At 40.2% G+C, this 24,179-nt stretch overlaps 1 protein-coding gene across 6 annotated transcripts in view; it reads left to right on the forward strand.

The window, feature by feature from the left end:
- dennd1a (DENN/MADD domain containing 1A) overlaps positions 1 to 24,179 on the forward strand; it is a 533,820-nt gene that overhangs the window by 294,907 nt on the left and 214,734 nt on the right. The gene's annotated exons all lie outside the window — the stretch shown is intronic.

The raw sequence follows: 24,179 nt of genomic DNA on the forward strand, positions 1-24,179 counted from the left end.
GCAGCGGTGAAGGAGGCCCATGAACTCCATGTCCTCGGCTGAGTGGGAGGGGGAGTTGAAATGTTGGGCCACAGGGCGGTGTGGTAGATTGGTGTGGGTGTCCCAGAGATGTTCCCTAAAGCGCTCTGCTAAGAGGCATCCAGCCTCCCCAATGTAAAGGAGACCGCATCAGGAGCAACGGATACAATAAATGATATTGGTGGACGTGCAGGTAAAACTTTGGATATGGGAGGCTCCTTTAGGGCCTTGGATGGAGGTGAGGGAGGAGGTGTGGGTGCAGGTTTTGTAGTTCCTGCAGTGGCAGGGGAAGGTGCCAGGATGGGAGGGTGGGTTGTTGGGGGGTGTGGACCTGACCAGGTAGTCACTGAGGGAACGGTCTTTGTGGAAGGCGGAAAGGGGTGGGGAGGGAAGTATATCCCTGATGGTGGGGTCTGTTTGGAGGTGGCGGAAATGTCGGCGGATGATTTGGTTTATGCAAAGGTTGGTAGGGTGGAACCTGGAAATAAGACATGTCAACCTCAGGAGTTCCAATCATCTTGCCAGTGGAGTTCTGATAGAAACACTACCCAAGCACCAGCCAATGCTGCCTCCATTCCCAGAGATTGCACCTGCTCTCTTGGACAAGATGAGACCGTAATTTCAGGCGTGAAGTAGCTAATTTCAGTGTTTAAAACTGCCAAAGTATATAGAATGTCTGTAGATATTCTAAAACATAGTGGAGATGCACGCCTGGCATGCTGTACATCTCCTATTCATTATCTAAGAATGAAAGTGCATATGTGTGATCATGACTATACAATATTCAACAAGAGAGAGAGAAAGTCCAATTGCAGCAAAGGAGTCTTTTTGCTGACTAATTGGTAAGGACATTGCAAGGATCCTTCTCAACTGTCTGCTCTCAAAAGCAAGGTATCTAGCTATCTGATGAAGGAGCAGCATTCCAAAAGATAGTACTTCGAAATAAACCTGTTGGACTATAATCTGGTGTTGTCTGATTTTTGACTTTGTCCACCCCAGTCCAACACTGGCACTTCCTAATCTTATTTCTTTGAGGAAGCTTTGCTGAGATTCTGAAAGTGTTTCTGCTGTCACCAAGGAATGTCCTAACATGATTGAGTTTCAAGTTGAATAGTTCTTTTGATTCCCATACAGACCAGTAGGTTTTAAACAGAGATTAATTTCCCTGATGTCCAGTGGAAATAACTAAAGGCTAGGATTTCATGTTTTAAGATGTTTACTGTGACAAACAACCAATATAAATTAAATGCTATTATCAGTCAACGAATGTACTGAATTGAAGGTACTTTAATATTATCTAACACGATTGAGATATATCTATGTTTCACTTTGCATTGCACTTCTGACAGATATAGCATTTACAAGATCCAGACCAAGTATATTCATAGCATTCCAGTAGCCTCACTTCTCCCTGTTATGCAAGGTTGCACCGCACGTTTTTGGGAATAAGACGTACAAGGCACACGACTGGTTTGAGACTAAGGCAACTGAGATGACCCCATTTGTGAAGCCAAGCGTGTTGCCCTAGCTGAATACAAGTGGTCAGCTAGCGGGAAGACCTGTAGATTCTCAGAGCTGCTAGGAACAAGGTTCAGCAGACTGCCAGGCATTGCACTAATGAGTACTGGACACAGGAAATTCAGACGGCAGTGATAACTGGGAACATTAGGGGAATGTACGAAAGCTGAAAATGTGTTGCTGGAAAAGCGCAGCAGGTCAGGCAGCATCCAAGGAGCAGGAGAATCGTCGTTTCGGGCATAAGCCCTTCTTCAAGAATACTTCCAGAAAGTATTCCTGAAGAAGGGCTCATGCCCGAAACGTCGATTCTCCTGCTCCTTGGATGCTGTCTGACCTGCTGTGCTTTTCCAACAACACATTTTCAGCTCTGATCTCCAGCATCTGCAGTCCTCACTTTCTCCTAGAATGTACGAAAGCATCAAGAAGGCACTAGGACCAGCTCAGAGCAAGACGGCCCCCCCCTCAAATCCTTTAATGGGTAGGTAATCACAGACAAAAAGGCCAGCAGATGGAGAGGTGGGTTGAATACTTCTCTGATCTCTACTCCAGAGAGAATGCAGTGTCCACTTCAGCACTTGATGCCATCATGTGCATGCTGACAATGACGAGCTAGATGCAGAGCCATCAGTAGAAGAGTTCAGCAAGACCATTGACAGCCTGGCGTCAGGTAAGGCCCCGGGTAGCGACAGGATTCCTCCTGATCTGATCAAGTGATGCAAGACGAGCTTACTACTCCCACTGCATGAAGTCCTCTGCCAGTGCTGGCAAGAAGGAGCTATACCGCAGGCCATGAGGGATGCCAAGATCATTGCCCTCTACAAGAACAAGGGTGAGAGAAGCGACTGCAACAACCTACAGAGGCATCCCTCTCCTCAACACTGTCGGCAAAACTTTTGCTTGGGTCAGCTTGACTCGCCCGCAGAAACTGGCGGAATGTGTATACCCAGAGTCTCAGTGCGGCTTCCGAGCTAAAAGGTCAACAGTAGACATAATCGTCTCCCTTGACCAACTGCAGGAAAAATGCAGATAACAGAAAAATGCCCCTGTATGTTGCTTTCATTGATCTCATAAAGATGTTTGACCTGGTCAGTGGAAACAGCCTTTTCAAGGATCTCCTGAAACTGCTGAGCATGATCGATTCCTTCCACAAAACATGAAGGGGACAGTGCAATTCAATGGCAGCTCTTCTAAGCCCTTCTGCATCTGCAGCAGTGTCAAACAAGGCTGCGTCCTCGTTCCCATGCTCGGGAGTTTTTTGCTGTGCTCCTCAAACATGCCTTTGGCACACAACAGAGGGAAAGCACCTATGCACTAGCTCAGACGGCAGGCTCTTCAACCTGGCCCACCTTAGAGCCAAGGCAAAAGTACATGCAGCACTCTTCAGCCATATGTTGTTTGTGGATGATTGTTGCAACACACAACAAACTGGAATTCCAGTTACTGATAGACTGCCTCTGTCTCACTTGCAAGGATTTCGGGCTGACCATCAGTCTGAAGAAGACTACTGTCCTGGGACAGGACACTGTCGGTTATCACCATCGACAACTACGAACTCAATGTCGTCTATCAGTTTACTTACCTTGGCTACACCATCACTGACAATTCCTCCTTGGGCACAGAGATCGACAAGAGGATCGGGAAAACAGCCTCCATGCTTGCTCACCACACGACTCAAGTATGGACAAATCCCAAGCTGACAGCGAAGACAAAAATGTCAGTTTACAGTGCCTGCATGATAAGCACACTGGGGTACAGCTGTGAAACATGGACTACATATGCCAGACAGGAGAGAAGACTGAACACCTTCCACTTGAGTATCCGCCGTATCCTGGCCATATCCTGGCAAGATAGCATTGCTATCTCATGCTGGCCTTCCCAGCATGTACACTCTGCTTAGGCAGCGGAGATTGTGCTGACTGGGCCACGTCCACGGAATGGAGGATGGCTGCATCCCAAAGAATATCCTCTCTGGAGAGCTTGCACCTAAGTATAATCTTAGCATTCCAGCAGTCTCACTTCTCCCTGTTGTGCAAGATTGGATCTACCAGAATCCTTTCCAAGTCGGTCTGCTTACACAGAACTTCCCACCTTAAGTCGCAAAAGCCCCTTCTATCTGTGTCCTCCTTTTCAAACAGCAAACTAGCTTTCATCATCTTCCTTGGCTCCTTACGCAAACACAGCCTTACAGCTGGTGTCTCTGTATCCAAAAAACAACTGTCCTTGTCTTTGACAAGGTGTGAAAACCGTTGCTTAATTTTCAGTAAGTATTGGTTTGGGTTTTTTTCCATGACAATCAAATCACATGGCCCTGTCTCCAGGTAGAAGTTTTGTGGGGTCACCATCCCCTCCCAAACTGAACTTTTTACCTCATCTTAAGTCAAAGGGAACATTTAAAACTTGATGGTCTCGTGAACTCCTGCATTTATAGCTGTCTGAAGCAAAAGAATTTTACCTGTCCCAAAAAAATGGCAGGTACAGCTTGGGTCCATATGGATTCCCATCACAGCATCTTGAATTTGGAAGACCTGAAGAAAAATAGGGCAACTTTGAGCCGACATGATTTGTGAAACCTAATGATCTCCATTGCTACCAGTATGTATGTTTGTATGTCCCTATTTAATGGTGCTCTGTTGTTGATCGCACCAAGACTTTAACCATTGGATTTCAATTTCGCAGAGATGCATGTTGAATTTGCAGGGGTTTTTTAAAATTAATAGGTGAACTTGAGACAGGATCACCAGTATAGTTTAAGTCAGTAACTTTAGATGCTAGGTAAGTGATAAGGTGGCAATGATAATTCCACTGGATTTATGATCCTCTGATGCCACTGACTCTTGTTAAAAAGGTATGATAATATGGTATATAACCTCCTATTTACTCTGGCAACATCAAAAAGTCATTAAACCAGTTGCCAGCAGGGATAACTAGAGTTTAAACTGAAGTGATAGGGGCTTGAAACATTTAAATAGAAGGAGACTGTTCCCTGTGGATGATTTAAATGTTAAATACACAGCCATCTCAGGATTACATGGAATGTAATCTGAAAACTATTATCTCCTGTTGAAATGAACCTTCAATTTACTCACTGCACAGGAAGGGCAGGTTCTATTCATTTTCACTGCCAGCAGGTGCCCTTTCTTTGCATAATAGGCTTCATATGTGTAATTAACACGTAAGGGTTGTGGCTGCCAGTTTTCTTTCAGGTGCATGCTGGTTGGAGTTCTAGGGACACTGGGACAAACCACAAGAGCTTTTGCTTTAGGGCTGTAGCTTATACATTCAATGACTTTTTGATAAAGGAATTTTAAACATTCAGCCCTGTTGCTGAGAGTGCAGGTGTGGATGGACTAAACAAAACTGTTGGTCCTCTCCCAAGAACTAAATGACAGTGGTAGGATTGATTTCAAATTTTTAAAATTAAGGTAGAACAAATAGATGACATGTCAGTGTATTTTTTTTTAGAGTAACTTGCCATATGACTAGTAATTTTTAAGAATGCACTTATTCCAGATTAATAAACACTGACTGATTTATTCAGTCTGACATGACCCTGTTTAGAATTTATAAGGCACAGACTATGTTTGTCTGAATAAATTAATTTAGCAGCAATTTTATCACCTATGTAGTTTCTAAAAATAAACCACAGCTGTTTTTCCATAAACAAGGTTCTGCATTTTTGCACTTCTATAAACTAACGGAGCAGATTTTACCCCTAAGCCCAATGCCCTGTTACTGTCGTTAATTAGATTTATTTAATAAGGTAATCTGTTCAAATGTGAATTTATATTTTTACCACCCACTAGCATATAGAATGAGAGCTAAAAGTGTGACCTTTAAAGAACTGACTTTCAAAAACATCCCAGGGAAGCCTTCCTTTGTACAAGTGTGGCTTTAATTAAGTTTTGGTTGTGACAAATTCTTGAGCAAAGAATGAAATGTGCTCATTTAAATGACGATGATTTTTGTATGCAATTAATTTGATTAATTTTAAACTTTTTTTTGTCTGGCTACAAATGGTGATCTGAACAAAATTTAGGTAATGCTAATGCTGTTTAAAAATGATTCGGAGATGCCGGTGGTGAAGGAGCGTCGCTCCGAAAGCTAGTGTGCTTCCAATTAAACCTGTTGGACTATAACCTGGTGTTGTGTGATTTTTAGCTGTTTAAAAAGGTAGGTATAGGTGGATGTTCGTCACTTATTACAGAACTTGGGTAGTTGCCAGCTGGTAGCAAAGCTTCAATTTTCATGAAAATTTAATACCTGAGAAAGGTATTACATTTCTTGTCACTTACCATTTTATTTTAATATTACAAAGATCACGTCATATTCAGAATGATCTGGGAGCAATTTGATCATGCAGGAAAATATTTTGACCCCATTTAAAGTCTTGGTGCAATGTGTAATTTGTGAAATGTCACACATGGTGTCCCTCCATTTCTATTGGAGCTGAGCTTTTGCTTTCAGACTCTGAGGGTCAACCATTTTTGTGAGGAACCCTCACTAATGCAACCTTATGTAGCTGTGGAATAGGTTTGAGGACCATTATACTCGTTACAGCCCACTATGGCCATTCTTGGTGCCACTGGAATAGAGCTTGATGATGCCATTTAAATGAATATCTCCAGGTTACCTCTCGCCAGTTGGTATCGCAAGGTGGATAAGGAACATTTTAGTGGCTGTTTGATATTTAGGTATTGTTGATAAATTCATATAAGGTCACATGTAATAGTTAATCACTGTCATCCCATCAATGCAATGGTCACCTGGATGCAAACTCTGAGGAAGGAGCAGTCGTAATGCGGCATTTATAGTATCCTGATCCTCCGTTGCTGATAAGCAGCTGGTTGTGTGGATAGAAGATAATAATTTACATAAACCCATGTTGATATAAATTCTGTGAACAAATCTCAAACTTTGTTATAGTGGAGTAAATTCTGGATAAAAGTTATTTGAAAAATGAGGTAGAAATTCACTATGCTAAATATTTATGTTGTAATTAAAGGTGATTTGTTTTTTTCTCTGGAACTTTCACAAAGTGATGAATCTGACCTGAGGCTCTATTGAATTGCAGATATTTAGCCCAGCCTGAATGGAGCTCTGTCAAAGCTGAGCAATTTTTGAGTGTTTGAATTTCTGCGCTTTTATCGGTTTATTATTTGTTTAGGGGCCATGCTTAGGATAATGTCACAAAAGTGCAAAAGGTATCTTACAAATTCCAAATCCTTTCATCCTTCTATGCAGTTGTCACTGAATAGCTGTATTTATGTTGCTGATTACATTTTGCATATCAAAAATACTTACAGCTAAAGAAGGCACTTGGGCAAGTTTGTTTTATTTATCCAGTGACGACTTAGTGTCTCCACTTTGTGTCATGCAAATCATTTTGCCTTTACTGCTGCACCCAGTTGTTTTTTCCAAGTGTCAACCAATGTGTGTGTGTGTGAAGAAGAATTTCTGTTTCTCCGTTCCATCACTACTTCTATTCATTTAAACTTGCATTTGGATTAACTTTTCCTATACTTTTAATGAGCTTTGATCCCTGAGATTATCAGATGCCCACTTCCAACAGTGAAACACTAGATTAACCCTTTAGTATGGTAATGAATTGTGAAAAGGTGCTACTTTGAATAAGATGCTAAACCATATCTGTCTGCGTAGGTTTTCCATGTCGCTTTCAATGAGCAAAGATTTTTCTTGGTGTCCTCTAATGTTTTTTCTCCAGCCCACATTAAAAACAATTGGATGTGATATTCACTTCATTTGTTTTTATTATTAGTTATTGCTGTATCCGATATTTTAGTGATTGGCTAAAATAAACATATTGTAAATCTGAATGCAAATGTGCATCAAAAGTACATCCATAAGTGATCCAGCTTTCTCATATATGCCTAATTATGAAAAGTTTTTTCTTATAAAAAAATTCTTCAGAAAGATATGTCATGGAATGAGGTGCCAGAGGAAGTGGTGGAAGCTGGTACAATAATAACATTTAAAAGGCATCTGGATAGGTGTATGAATAAGGATGTCGAAATAGAGGATATGGGCTATTTGCTGAATTGGGACGAGATTAATTTGGGATATATGGTTGGCAGGGACAAGTTGGACCGAAGGATCTGTTTCCATGCAGTGCATCTCTGATTCTATAAGCTAAAATTCTTTATTCTACATCTTGCATATAAATATAAACTTCAGTACTCATGATGCATATTTTAAAACAACTCTCTGAAGAACAATATAAACACCTTGAAATATTCATATTAGGAAACCCATACAAATGTTCAGCTTTAATAAAGCTTTAAAGTGAGAATCATGTCGTATGTTTTAAGGAAAGGCTTCAGTGAGAATCGGGTTTACAGCATTGATGATTATTTGGCCTGTGTTTGTGCCAGCTGTGTAACCAAGCTATTCAGCACACCCACACTTTCTAGTTATTGATCCATTCCTTTGGGTTATGGCATTTGAAATGCATATCCAAATACATTTTAACTAGTATGTGAATTTCTACTTCCAGCATACTTTCAAAGAGTGAGTTCCAGAACTTCTCAAATCCCTCTTAATTTTTCTGGCAATGATTTAATCTATTACCTGTATTTTAAGCTCTCTTCTAAAGCAATTTCCACCCATCGCCATCCCACCTACCTTTCCCCCAACCCCACTCGCCCTATTTATTTCTCAGCTCCCCTTCCCCCCTCCAGTCCTGATGAAGGTTCCAACCTGAAATGTTGACTCCTCTGATGCCACTTGACCTGCTGTGCTTCTTCCAGCTGCACATGTTATTGACTCTTAAATCTTTCCTGTTCATTCTATCTAGGTTCCTTCTAAGCACCTGAATTGATTCTTCTCGTTGGCGTCCTCAGCTTCAGAGTAAACAGCCCCTTCCTGCCCAGTCTTTCCTAAAACTTTCCAGCCCTGGCAATGTCTTGGATTTCCTCTGCTCCTTTTGTAGTGCATCCCATTCTTGCTGTGTGTCAGTAAATAGACCTTCTGCAGTATCCAGCTGCAGGCTAACTAATGTTACACAAAGTTCTGGCATAAACTCAATGCTTTTATGTCTGTACTTTGACTAATAAAGGAAACTATACAAATAAACATTTGGTAGTATGAGCTTGAGTATTGCTTTAAAAAGTCAGTTTGTCAAAGCTTTTCACCTTGTACTTATCCAAACAATTCAAAAGAAATGCCATTATCAAAGGAAAATGACCTATACTATTTGATTAAAAAAAACTCTTTGTTTGGCAAATGGACTCTATTTGGCAAATAATGAATGATATTGTTCTGGAGAATGCACCAGTTAGAGAATGACTCACTGTTAACTGCAAAGTTTTCTTTTAATTCAGAGTCAATATATGAATTTAAGCTGTAATTGGTCAAGATATTATCCTGAGAAATGAAACAGTAAATGGCTTTAATTGTTTGTTGGTTTAAGACTGGAGCAATATGTTTACATGTTCTTTCTATCTACAAAGAGCAGGGCCCTGGGTATTAATACAGATAATTTCCTCCTAGTACAACTGTACCACATTGCAAACCCAAGTAATAATCTTAAAAGTTGGTTGTCAGCATGCTTTCTGACACAATCAGGATTACTTAGCATGTGTTGCCTAATCTAGGAATCACATCTAATATTGGATACAGTTTTGAATTTTACAGTCACGCATACCTTGTTGCAAACAGCTGAAGGGTTTGGTGCAACCTGCAATCTGATGTATTGCCGATATACCTAGCATCACTGGGGGACTGAAATTCATGAACCCTGTTACTCATTTCTGTGACAGTTGGACATCTTTTGACTTTACAGCATCATCCCTTTAGTGATGAACATCATGTCGGATGATAGTGCGTAGCAGCAATATGAGACAGCGAGCTTCACCTGCTGTTCAACATCATTGGCAAACTCCGGTTTACCAGGCAAGCTTGCTGCTGAAATATTGTGCATCAAAGCAGCCTTGATCTTGCTGTAAACTCCTTGTATAATCTCACAAATGGGCCAAGGCTTTAGGTCCTGAAAAATGTCCAGTCCATCTTGAAAGAAGTTATCTTAAGTTTGAACCACAATTGAAGCCAACTATTACATACTGTTACTATGCAGTATTAATAGAAGTCTGTTTTCAGCAGTACTAAAGGAGACAGTCACATAGAAGAAGATGCAGTTAATGACATTACGAAGAAAAGCTTTAACATAGTTCAACATTTCCAAACATTTTTAATCGTGAAACTAACCATTACTGCATTTCTATTTCATATCTTATACTTGCTATGGTAATTTATATAAAGAATTCCATTACCAATCATAATTCATTTTGTACTTCTGCTCACACTTGACTGGTCTTCACAATTCTGTGCATATGGAATGTTCATTTAATTTTCTCTGCTAGTTTGTTCATCATGTTTAAAAGTGAGTTTATCTGACATCTTAGTTGGAAGTTTCATTATTATGTCTGAGTTACCAGAGTAATTTTGAAGATTGAAAGCAAGATGTGATCCTGTTAATTAAGCTCTGCAGCTACAGATTTGCAATGTAAGCTGTGTGACAGTTTTTGTTCCTATCTGGCTTCTGAGCATATTAAAAATTACCAGTTTTCTTGGATGGAGTGACCTTCCTGTTTCTCTACAGTTCAGTGACCAGGGTTCCACTAGACAAGGCGTTTGCAGTCTCTAGACTTCCTGCCGCGGTCAAGGGCTTGCTCTTCTGACATCAAGCTGTCATTTTCCTGAATATACTTAATTAAAAACATGTTCACTGTATGTCATCTGGAAAAGGTTTAGACTGTAAGACCTTTCTCTTGGTGATGTGTGAACATTCTTGTGGATAGTACTAAAGCACATACATGAAATCTTATTTATGCGCCAAAGTAAACTGCTTGATGTCGAGTACCATAATGTGACATTTCTAAGTACTTCAGTTGTATTCTGGACAAATCAGAGCTGTTGTCCTCTTATTATTTTGCATGTCAGACGTGAAATGGTGTTTTGCTGTAAATGAGGAGGAAGTTTAGAATCTTTGGGAGTGTGTTGGAAGTATGTTTTATCTTTGTGTTATCTCCCAAAATTCATCAATTAAACCAGTTACTGGGACAGAACAAGGTTCTGCAGTCTCTTATCTCAAAATCATTTAATTAAAGTGATTTGATAATCATGTCTTTTAAGCATTAACTTCTATATTGCTCCACAAGAATCATTTAAATCACATTATACCAAAATCATTTAAAAAGAAAAAAATCAGAAGCAGACTACTGTATTGAAAAAGCATCCCATTATTGTAGTTGTTCTGAAAATGATTGGGTGTGTTTTTACTGGAAATCCAAATGTAAGAACATTGTTGCAACCTTAATTTAAAGTGGTACAAATTTGTGAACAAGATGCTGCATTGTTTTTCCATTAAGTTTGGTCTGTTCTTTATTTTATTTTTCTATGATGGTGTCCACACTTTCATGGAATTCCCTTTGGAATGTCTTTGTCTTTGCTCCCATCTGAAGAAAAAATGTTTTCAATTGGAAGAAATCCCAGGAGTAGTTGGTGCAGCACTCGTCTTTTATAAAAGCTACTTGTCAAAAATTTAGAGGATACTTTCATCATCAGTGGGAAGTTTCCCACTCACTCAGACAGGGCTCTTTTCTATTTGCGTGGAATTGGTAATAGAAACACAGTATTGTATGTGTATCTCTGGATTGATGACAACAGCCGTCAGATATATGACTCCAAACCATTAGAAATGTTCACAGATTAATCTTCCAATGCACTAGTTACTAGCACACCTTTTATTATCCCAAAGGATAAACCATTGATGAGGATCTTTGTGCTGATTTGCATCATGAGATAAACATTGCATTAATGGCAAACAAATATACTTCATCACTCTTGCCCATAAAGTTGGACCCCCCTCATTGAACAGGGTCCAAACCAAAGGGTTAAGGTGCCAACCATTCAAATCCTGTCACAGAACCAGCTATCCAAAGTTCAAAACTGTTTATCTTTTTTACATTTGCATGCTTTGTAGATTGACAGTTATGAGATTAAATCTAGGTTAGATACATTGTGGAAACAGGCCCTTCGGCCCAACAAGTCCATACCGACCCACCGAAGCGCAACCTACCCAGACCCCATTCTCCTACATTTACCCCTTCACCTAACACTACGGGCAATTTAACTTGGCCAATTCACCTAACCTGCACATTTTTGGACTGTGGGAGGAAACCAGAGCACCCGGAGGAAACCCGCGCAGACATTGGGAGACTGTGCAAACTCCATACAGTCAGTTGCCTGAGGCGGGAATTGAACCCAGGTCTCTGGCGCTGTGAGGCAGCAGTGCTGCCCACAACATTGTGAACTGGTCGTGGATTTAACAATAAGTGTATAGCTATTTTTGTTCAATACCTTTTCGAGGTACGTGGTAAAGACAAGTTCCAGATTCATTACTAGCCTCTGCGAAGAGAAGTGCAGTAGTGTTCTTTTAAAAAAAAATTATGGGACGTTCTCCCCGTGTCTGCGTGGTTTTCCTCTGGTTTCCTCCCACAATCCAAAGATGTGCAGGTTAGGTGAATTGGCAATTCTAAATTGCCCGTAGTGTGAGGTGCATTAGTCAGGGTTAAATGTAGGGGAATTTGTCTGGGTGGGTTGCTCTTCGGAGGGTCGGTGTGGACTTGTTGGGCCGAAGGGCCTGTTTCCACACTGTAACGAATCTAATCTGATCTAGAATCCTGCTCAGCTGGAATCTGAAGTTTCTGTTTGCTTTGCTTCACTTTTGATTCTCTTCGAAACCAAGTTCTGTCATAAAATGCAGCAGTAAAATTACATCCATCTCAATCTTTTATTGGTTTGCGAAAATTTGGTTCACGCACTTCCTGGTGCTGAGGATGACTGGTTCTTTACAGTTTTATAAAGGAGCCGTTAGCCGTGCACAATCCAGAAGTCGCTGCTGAAAATGTGTTGCTGGAAAAGCACAGCAGGTCAGGCAGCATCCAAGGATCAGGAGAATTGACGTTTCGGCATAAGCCCTTCTTCGGGAAGGGCTTATGTCCGAAACATTGATTCTCCTGTTCCTTGGATGCTGCTTGACCTGCTGCGCTTTTCCAGCAACACATTTTCAGCTCTGATCTCCAGCATCTGCAGTCCTCACTTTCTCCACAATCCAGAATTCAACAACATTTTTATCTTCCATTGGCAAGATGAGAGAGCTGGCCTAGAGGAGCACAGATCAAGTGAATAAAATTAAATATTAGTTTTGACCACCAGTTCAAATGAATTGCCTTGATAATCAGGGTATACTCTTTTGAGACCAATCTCTTATTTAGATACCAAACCAATGCTGGAAATTTGAAATGCAAACAGAAAATCTGAGAAATACTCAACAGGTCAGGCAGCTTTAGTGGTGAGATTGCAGAGTTAATATTTCAAGTCCATGTGTCTTCAGAATATTGCCAGAACTTCAGATCCATCATAGTGATCATAGACTTGAAACCTTGGACATGATCTCATACCCTTTCAGATAGCAAGCTTCAAGGCAGGAAGGGTATTAATTAGGCAGGGTAAGAGCCTGCCTGAACCCCTCCACCTCCACCAGGACTTTGATTCCAGGGGAAGGCCAGCAGCAGGTCTTGTCACTGCCTGATTGATTTGTTGCCTTTCCACAAAGGAGCAGCGAGGCCCTCTTACCAGCTTTCCAGCCAGCAGGAAGACTTCTGCCTCAGGTGGATTTTAAGGTGCGATTTAGCTTTAATTATAAAACCTAAATTGATTTCTACAAGACTGAGTTTGAGAGTGAGTCTGAAATTTTAGTAAACTTGATTTATTACAAGATCATTCAAAAGTACAAATATGTTTCCATAAGTTTTACAGAATTTGTTACATTATCAAAAAGATGTGAAAGGAATGGTCCTTAGTAGTTTTTCACGTTTGTCTACTTTGGGATACCAATTCGTGACACTGGTTGACTAAGGAAAGATCACTTGTTATATTTTTGTTGATTGAAGTTCTTCTGAACTCTCGTTGGCTTAGAGTTGGTTCTGATGTAACACGATAGTTCCATTCACATGCGATCTCGTGTTATAAGAAAATTGCCCAGTAGCTGTGCCATTTAAACAAATAGGGTGGGAATCATGTTATAGCCAATACAGGTATGGAAAGTTTGCGTTCTACAAATAACTATCTAAATTATTCAATCATGTTATAGCCAACTCGCGTTGAAGAAACACATGTTATAACAGAGCAGACTATATTTATAACTGGACTTTGACAATGAACCGTGAATGTAATCTGGATTGGCCAGACAGTGTGTCAAATTCCTGATTGCTTTCTTTAAAAATAATGGTCACTTTACTGACATTACTTCCTATTTTCTTGCTATTCATTTTTGTTACATTATCTATTTTATAGCAATTTATCTCTTTTTAGCTTACAAAATCTAAAGATTTTTACCAACACATGGTGGAACCAATGCAGTCATTCATTTGTCTGCTTAAAGAATGTGGTGTCACCTCATACTGATTAGCTATTGTCCCAATTGATACATATAAAAAAAGTCTACAGAACTATTTCCAACATATTATACAATGTACATAGGTATACCCCCATAGGCCAAAGTTGCATACTTTGTTACAAAACTAATCCATTTTACAATACATAGAAACAATGTCCTGAATAAAATACTTTTGCCTCAAAGCATTCCCACCTGTTAACCTCAGCTTGTAATAGCCTGAGGCATAAAACATCAATAAGACCATAACCAATGAACTTACTTTTGACCTGGGACATACAGTTTCTTCCTTACTAAAACTGTTTAACGACTAATCAAAATTTTAAAAATGCATGTAATTTAAATCCTCACTTGCTTGGTCTAGTCAAAGTTTTTATTTACTGAATCATAACCCAATTCAACAAAGCCAAAACAGGATTCCACCGTTAAACTGTTCTCTCCACAGATGCTGCCTGACCTGCTGAGTTTATCCAGCATTTTCTGTTTTTATTTCTTCCTCAGTTCTGTGAAAGCAAGTTCCCAGGTTTCACAATTCAAAGGGGATTTTCATTAGTTTTGTGGTCCATGCAAAAAGATTTTTTTAAAAATTTGTTAATTAAGCTAATTTTTATAACATAGACTTAGGGATTTTAGCAAGCTTTCAAACTGACAGTGGAACTCTGCTCGAATATTTACAAGAACCGTTATTACAAGTACCATAGTTACACATTGCACATACTTATTTAAAGCATTTTCTGACTGTTATGTACCTAACCTTGTATATCCTCACATGAAGTTTAACATTAGCCAGATGCTATGTGTGCAACAATACAGTCAGGACTTCTGAGTGCTTCAGTTCTTGAAATCTTTAATGCTGCTAAGGGTAAGATTAGTTGCTATCAGCTAACTGTCATTTACTGCTGAGAATCACTTGCACATCTCACTTCTGATTTTGTCATTCATGACTACAAAATCGCTTTCACCAGTAAAATATACAGATGACAACAGAAAAATTGTGGTGACTGACAAGGCTTTAATTCAGTTCAACAATTGCAATCATATCAAACCAAGAGGATTAATTTTGAATGGAATGTAATTGCTGGCAGGAAGAAGAGATGACTCATTGTATTATAATCTTCTATTCAAGGGCAAATATATGTGTAGTTTGTGGCAAATCCTACAGTTCTGTTTGGTTACCTTTGAGGATCAAAGGAAAATAAAACTTATTTTGAAAAGTTTACTATTTTTCATTTCCTTTGGGACATCACATAACTTTAGAGTGATCTTCCATACGACAATTCTACATATTTGTGGAATCTACTAGTACGTAGTAGACCAAGCCACCTTGCCTCATTCTGTATAATCTTATTATTATACTACTTAATTATACACTAAGAAGTAAAAGTCAGTCCATAATAATATCTAAAAAATTCTTGCAACTATTATCCATTCCTGTTTTTTTAGACTTTTGCTGTCATGTTTGCCACTTCTATCATAGGAATAATCATTGTTTTTATCACATAGAAAATAGAACTAGAGGTCATTGTCTTAAATAGGTGATCCCTGATTTTTAAACTGAGATGAGGAATTTTTTTTTTGAAGTGAGTGTGTCTTTGGAATTCCTTTCTGCAAAGGGCAGTGGATGCAGAATCTTTAAATATTTTTAAGGCAGAGATTACCAAGAGAATGGAAGAATATCAAGGATATGCAGAATTGTAGAGTTGAAGTTAAAATTAGATCAAACATACTGTCATTGAATGGCAGACTTTGAAGGGCTGAGTGGTCTACACCAGTTCCTTGTTTGTTTAATAGTTGCTTTCCCATCTTCCTAAAAATTGTACCTCTCATCTTTATGGTGGTGATTTTGAGATCTGTTCTTCTCATTAATATTCTCCGCAGGAAAGTTTATTTTCTTGAGTACTTTAACAGTTATTAAATTTAGTTCCTGTCATCATCAATTTCTAACATAATTTTGACATGCCTCATGTCTCTCTTCAGTAGCCTGAGACCACCAGCTGAACCCACTTGTCCTCTGTTTTTTTTTCCTTTTGTCCTACTATTTCATCAGACATTCCCAGCTCACCTGTACAAATTCCTAAAGTAGTCTTCCAATCTCCACACCCAATATTTCTCAGCAAAAGCATCTTTCAAAATGTGTCAAATTAGATATACGTTACATAAGTTGCCCATGACTAAAAAATCTGATGGTATTAGAACTGTAAATTCTTTATACTTTGACAGGCTGGTTGATTATCAACTACCCAATTCTCAATGCTTAAGTCTGCTTGCTTCCAAATTCTATGATTAAACATCTTATTATCTAAAATTGAGGCAATCATTCCACCATTGTCCCATATTCTCGGTCATTGAGTCAGAGTCAAAGAGATGTACAGCACGGAAACAGACCTTTCGGTCCAAACTGTCCATGCCAACCAGATATCCTAACCTAATTTAGTCCCACCTGCCAGCACCTGACCCATATCCCTCCAAACCCTTGCTATTCATATACCCATCCAAATGCCTTTTAAATGTTGCAATTGTACCAGCCTCCACCACTTCCTCTGGCAGCTCATTCCCACACGCACCACCCTCTGCGTGAGAAAGTTGTCCCTTAGGTCTCTTTTAAAACTTTGCCCCTCTCACTCTAAACCGATGCCCTCTAGTTCTGGGCTCCCCAACCCCAGTGAAAATACTTTGTTTATTTATCCTATCTATGCCTCTCATGATTTTGTAATCCTCGTGAACATCACTCCTCAGCCTCCGATGCTCCAGGGAAAGCAGCCCCAGCCTGTTCAGCCTTTTCCTATAGCTCAAATCCTCCAACCCTGGCAACATCCTTGTAAATCTTTTCTAAACCCTTTCAAGTTTCACAACAGCTTTCTGATAGGAAGGAGACCAGAATCGCACGCAATATTCCAACAGTGGCCTAACCAATGTCCTGTACAGCTGCAACATTACCTCCTAACTCCTGTACTCAGTACTCTGACCAATAAAGGAAAGTGTACCAAATGCCTTTTTCACTATCCTATCTACTTGCGACTCCACTTTCAAGGAGCTATGAACCTGCACTCCAAGGTCTCTTTGTTCAGCAACACTCCCTAGGACCTGACCATTGAGTGTATAAGTCCTGCTAAGATTTGTTTCCCAAAAGGCAGCACCTCGCATTTATCTGAATTAATCTCCATCTGCCACTTCTCGGCCCATTGACCCATCTGATCAAGATCCTGTTGTAATCTAAGGTAACCTCCTTTGCTGTCCACTACACCTCCAATTTTGGTGTCACCTGCAAACTTACTAGTTTTAAAGAACTAAACAGTTAACTAACATGAATTAAGAAGTTCAAACATTTAGACAAATAATCAAGGAAACAGGTTGTTGAGATTGATCGCCAAACATTCATTCTCTACAATTACTTGGCATTTCTTTTTAGTAGGATAGCACATAATGGAAGCAGAGTTTTCTCTCAACCTGTGTTTCAGTTTGATTACTTAGCCAGCCTCCCTGTAACGTACTAGCTATTAATTGGGTTGGTGCTAACTAGACAAATGGAGAGAATGTTAGATAAGTGCCTTGTCATTGTTAGATGTGCAATTTTAACTGACTAAGCTCAGTGGAAATGGGTTTTCAAAAACTAAGTAAATAGGATTCATTCCAATTGTGGTAACCTGAAAGAAGCTTTTTTTTTTGGGTGTTGAATGGAGTTGACGGGAATAAGGATTTCTCCACATGTTGGCATGTTTTAGATTAAATTCCCTACAGTATGGAAACAGGCCATTTTGGTCCTACAAGTCCATACCGACCCTCCAAAGAGTAACCCACCCAGACCCATTCTCCTACCCTATATTTACCCATGACTAATGCACCTAACACTATGGGCAGTTTAGCATGGCCAATTCACCTGCCATTTTTTTTGCCATTAGATAGGAAATGATACTTGAGGCAGAACTTGGGTTTTACATTCCTGCCATTCTCTTGTACACCTTTTGTTCTATATTAGGTGGGAAAAAAAATCAGCACAGTCACAAAAATTGCAAAATTAACTTTGCTGCAAATAATCCAACTGTCCGCTGAAACTGCAGCATTTCTGCAAGTACAACATCTAACTAACCTGAAACAAGGTCTAAAACTACCCTACCTGCAATGTAAGGACAGCAAAATATAATGCTAGGTACAACATGGAATACAACTTAATATACTTTTCGATCCAGTCACGTGAAAACTATTGCTTGATTTTTTAAAATAAAAACTTTTACAAATGTTCTATAATTACTGAACAAAAACCTTCCATCTATAAAAAAAAATAAACCTGTGATTCCTGGATATAGCTGAGTTCTGTTCTTTTGTGGCCTCAGGGGCATTGTGAACCAACCTACACCACATCAACTGCAGCAGTTCAGGAAGGCTGCTCATCACCACCTTCTCAAGGACAACTAGGAACCAGCAATAAATACTGGCCTGCCAATGATACCCACATCCCATGAATGAATTAAAAAAAACAAAGCTTTATGTCCACAATGCATTTGTGAACTTTTATGGTGTCAGAAAACTAATTATGTATGTTTGTAAGTGTGCTATGCAAATCTCATGCTGGATTCAAATGTAAAAGATGGCAAAACCTAGGATGAAATAGAATTGCTTTGGACAATTGGTTCTGGACATTCTCTCACAAGCCACATTTACATTGCATTGTTAAATTGGACCTCCCATTTTGACTAAGAGGGGAAGTAAGTTTAAGCAAGGGAAAAAATGATACACTGCCATTTTCCAGTCATAACTCTGATAATTCATTTCCTAACATAAAGTGCCAGTTTCTTTATAGAAAATCTCTGGCAGATCCTTTTCTTTCAAAGACAGGTTTCATGAATATTTTATTTAAAGGAAGCTTCAAAAAATTTTTCATCTTTGATACATACTGCACTGGAGGTTAATAATAAGATGTTAAATTTGAAGCATAAGCTGTACGATAATCTTCTGAGGCCTAGCATGAATTCTCTCATATAAATATATATTTTATATGAATACACCATATATATAGAAGTAGGCCTTTGATCTATTCCTCCTTTATTGTCTGAGAATGTTTATGTAATTTGTGCTTCATTCTTTTGATGGCTTAACATGTTCAACCTATTGACTTGTGTGAGCTTTTTCCCCATTGTGAATAGTCATGTCGCTTTATTGAGGTTTATTATGTACTTTCTTTTTTAAGCAGTTCTGTGTTCTTTTGTAAATGTCTGTGGAGTAGTTTGAAGGGAAAACTAAAACTATATAGATTTTTTACATGAATATGGAAACAAAAACTAGATATGTTTTTGTTAAATTTATCCTTGAAAGGTTTTGTAATCTGCTGTGCAATTATTATGCACTAACAGAAACATATTTTAACCATGGATGTAATTTTTTTTTAAAAAATCAATCAAAACTATTAAAATTGTATCATTTAACAGATGTGGCACTGCTGCCTCAGTGAGAGGGATTTGAGTTCGATTCCACACTCTGGCGATTATATGGAATTTGCATATTCTTCCCTGGTTTCCTCCAAATGCTCTGGTTTCATCCCACAGTCCAAAAATGTGCAGGCCAGGTGGCTTGGCCATGGGAAATGCAGGGTCATAGGGATAGGGTAGCGGGATGGCTCTGGGTGGGATGCTCTTTGGAGGATCAGTGTAGGTTGGATGGGCCGAATGGCCTGCTTCCACATTGAAGAGAATTTATGAACAGTTTAATTGGAGTCATAGAGATGTACAGCATACTAAGTTCTAAGTTAGCAACCAAACTGAACGGGAAGCTCGGTGTGGAAACCACAGCAGGAAACCACAGCACGGCCAACCCGCAGTGCAGGCATGATCAACAGGCACCGGCTGCACGCACACCCCTTCCACTGACATTGTGCGTGGATTGCAAATGTTGGATGTCAATCATCATAGAGTCATAGAGATGTACAGAATGGAAACAGACCCTTCGGTCCAACCTGTCCATGCCGACCAGATATCCCAACCCAATCTAGTCCCACCTGTCAGCACCCGGCCCATATCCCTCCAAACCCTTCTTATTCGTATACCGATCCAATGCCTCTTAAATGTTGTAATTGTACCAGTGTCCACCACTTCCTCTGGCAGCTCATTTCATACATATACCACCCTCTGTGTGGAAACCGTTGCCCCTTAGGTTCATTTTATATCTTTCCCCTCTCACCCTAAACCTATGCCGTCTAGTTCTGGACTTCCCAATCCCAGGGAAAAGGCTTTACCTATTTACTCTACCCATGCCCTCATGATTTTGTAAACCACTATAAGGTCACCCCTCAGCCTCCGGCGCTCCAGGGAAAACAGCCGCACCCTGTTCAGCTTCTCCCTATAGCTCAAATCCTCCAACCCCAGCAACATCCTTGTAAATCTTTTCTGAACCCCCGTTCAAGTTTCACAACATCTTTCCGATAGGAAGGAGACCAGAATTTCACACGATATTCCAACAATGGCCTAACCAATGTCCTGTACAGCTGCAACATGACCTCCCAACTCCTGTACTCAACACTCTGACCAATAAACGAAAGCATACCAAACGCCGCCTTCACTATCCTATGTACCTGCAACTCCACTTTCAAGGAGCTGTGAACCTGTATTCCAAGGTCTCTTTATTCGGCAACATTCCCTAGGACCTTACCATTAAGTGTATAAGTCCTGCTAAGATTTACTTTCCCAAAAGGCAGCACCTGGCATTTATCTGAATTAAACTCCATCTGCCACTTCTCAGCCCATTGGCCCATCTGGTCCAGATCCTGTTGTAATCTGAGGTAACCCTCTTCGCTGTCCACTACACCTCCAATTTGGGTTTCATCTGCAAACTTACTAACTGTACCTCTTATGCTCGCATCCAAGTCATTTATGTAAATGACAAAAAGTAGAGGACCCAGCACCGATCCTTGTGGCACTCCACTGGTCACAGGCCTCCAGTGTGAAACATTACCCTCCACACCACCTTCTACCTTTTGAGCCAGTTCTATATCCAAATGGCTAGTTCTCCCTGTATTCCATGAGATCTAACCTTGCTAATCAATCTCCTATGGGGAACCTTGTCAAACGCCTTAGTGAAATCCATATAGATCACATCTACCGCTCTGCCCTCATCAGTCCTCTTTGTTACTTGCTCAAAACACTCAATCAAGTTTGTGAGACATGATTTCCCACGCACAAAGCCACGTTGACTATCCCTAATCAGTCCTTGTCTTTCCAAATACATGTACACCCTCAGGATTCCCTCCAACAACTTGCCCACCACCGACGCCAGGCTCACTGGTCTATAGTTCCCTGGCTTGTCCTTACCACCCTTCTTAAACCGTGGCACCATGTTAGCCAACCTCCAGTCTTCTGGCACCTCACCTGTGACTATCGATGATACAAATATCTAAGGATTCACTCGATCTATCCTGTCTATACCTTACATAGGCGTCCTTCTTTTTCTTAACCAAACTCTCAATTTCTTTAGTCATCCAGCATTCCCTATACCTACCAGCCTTTCCTTTCACCCTAACAGGAATATACTTTCTCTGGATTCTCATCTCATTTCTGAAGGCTTCCTATTTTCCAGCCGTCCCTTTACCTGCGAACATCTGCCCCCAATCAGCTTTCGAACATTCTTGCCTAATACTGTCAAAATTGGCCTTTCTCCAATCTAATAAAATTATGGTCGCTGGCCCCAAAGTGCTCTCCCACTGACATCTCAGTCACCTCCCTGCCTTATTTCCCAAGAGGTTTCCACCTTCTCTAGTAGGTACATCCATATACTGAATCAGAAAATTGTCTTGTACACACTTAACAAATTTCTCTCCATCTAAACCCTTGCTACTATGGCAGTCCCAGTCTATGTTTGGAAAGTTAAAATCCCCTACCATAATCACCCTATTATTCTTGAGATAGCTGAGATCTCCTTACAAATTTGTTTCTCAGTTTCCCTCTGACTATTAGGAGGTCTAGAATACAATCCCAATAAGGTGATCATCCCTTTCTTATTTCTCAGTTCCACCCAAATAACTTCACTGGATGTATTTCCAGGAATATCCTCCCTCAGCACAGATGTACTGCTATCTCTTATCAAAAATGCCACTCCCCCTCCTCTCTTGCCTCCCTTTTCTATCCTTCCTGTAGCATTTGTATCCTGGAACATTCAGCTGCCAGTCCTGCCCATCCCTGAGCCAAGTTTCTGTAATTGCTATGATATCCCAGTCCTATGTTCCTAACCATGCCCTGAGTTCATCTGCCTTCCCTGTTAGGCCCCTTTACTTGTCCTATCTTGTCCCTGCCTGCCCTGACTGTATGACTCGCTTCTGTTATCAACTGTATCAGTGTCAGATTTACCTCTTTCCTCACTATCTCCCTGAGTGCAGTCCGTCCTTCTTGTCCAGGTCACTTCTACCCCAAAAGAGATTCCAATGATCCAAAAATTTGAATCCTTCTCCCGTACACCAACTCCTCAGCCATGCATTCATCTGCTGTATCCTCGTATTCCTGCCCTCACTAGCTCATGGGCGCTGGGAGTAATCCAGATATACTACTCTCAAGGACCTTCTTTTTTTAAATTCCTGCCTAACTCTCTGTAATCTCCTTTCAGATTCTCAATTTTTTCCCTTCCTATGTCATTGGTTCCAGTGTGGACCCTTGCTAGCCCCTCTCTCCCGTGAGGACATTCTGCACCCTCTCTGAGACATCCTTCATCCTGTCGCATTTCCAACGCCCCTCCCCCAGGTCCCTCCTCCCTACCTTTTATCTTAGCCTGCTGGACAAATTTTCCTCATTCCTGAAGAAGGGCTTATGCCCGAAACGTCGATTCTCCTGTTCCCTGGATGCTGCCTGACCTGCTGTGCTTTTCCAGCAACACATTTTCAGCATCCTTCATCCTGGCACCAGGGAAGCAACACACCATTCTGATTTTTCACTGCTGGTCACAGAAAAGTCTGTCTATATTTCAGATTAGTGAATCCCCTAACAATTGATCTCTTGGAACCCAACGTACCCCTCGTTGCATTAGAGCCAGTCTCAATACCAGCAACTTGGCTGTTTGTGCTATGTTCCCCTGAGAATCCATTTCCCCCCCCCCGCCCCACATATTCCAAAACTGCATGCCTGTTTGAAATGGGTATATCCACAAAAGACTCTTGCACTAGCTGCCTACCTCTTTTAGCTTTCTTGGAGTTAACCCATCTATGTGACTGTATCTGAGACTTTCCCCCCTTCCTATAACTGCCATCCATCACAGACTGTTGTTATTGCCAATTCCTCATTGCTTCTAACTGTATCTCCAACCGATCCATTCAATCTGATAAGGTTCGCAGCGAATAGCATTTATGGCAGATATATTCTGCTGTAATCCATAAACTCTCTTTAAACTCCCACATCTGACAAGAAGCACATTTCACTCTACTAAAGGCCATTTTTGCTTCTTAACAATCTGCAGACACAGACAATAACACCATCTTATTCCTCTACAAATATTGCCCCAGGTTAAATTAATAGTTGTGGCTTATATTTTAAGTTTAATCAAGAGACATATCTCTAAAAACATATAATCAAGAAAGAACCCACTCTACTCACTACTGCAGACTTTCAGTAGGTCTCACTTAAAACAACAATACACTTTATCTGCTTCTGTGCTGTAAACTTCACCCAACAGTTCCTCCAAGATCAGTTGTGAATTTCACTGTTCGTTTATTTTCCCAGATGCACTCCGATGTCCAGCGATCCATGACTTCAAACAGCAAAGGCAGTGTCAGTTTTTTTCTTTCTGTCTCTCCTTCACTGACCTCACTATGTGCTTCCTTTGTTTGTTCTTCTCCCTTTTAAAACTGCTGTTGTTTTGACTTTTTTTTTTCAAAGTTCCAAAACAATGCAACAGCATTTAAAACAGTAACTGCTGCTCCTGGAATTCGAGGAAATCATCTCCAGCACCTAAAGTTCCTCAAAAAAAAAAGGAGCAGCTGTTACAGCCCGAAAGCTTTCCCGTCCTCCATCTTGAATTAACCAGAATGTTAACATGTTTAATACTGATTCACTATGAATATTTTTTAAGCTCTATATTTTTGATTTTTCTATTGGTTCAATGTTAGCATATCGGCTTTCAGTTGGAAAACACTGGTTTGATCGTGCAGAGCCAGTGTCATGGATAAAATAAAAATTGCACTAACTAGACCGTAATGTTTTTG

The sequence above is a fragment of the Chiloscyllium plagiosum genome, unplaced genomic scaffold (genome assembly GCF_037043375.1).
Source record: "Chiloscyllium plagiosum isolate Xiang-an unplaced genomic scaffold, Cpla_swu_hap1 HiC_scaffold_21, whole genome shotgun sequence".
NCBI classification, from domain to species: Eukaryota; Metazoa; Chordata; class Chondrichthyes; order Orectolobiformes; family Hemiscylliidae; genus Chiloscyllium; species Chiloscyllium plagiosum.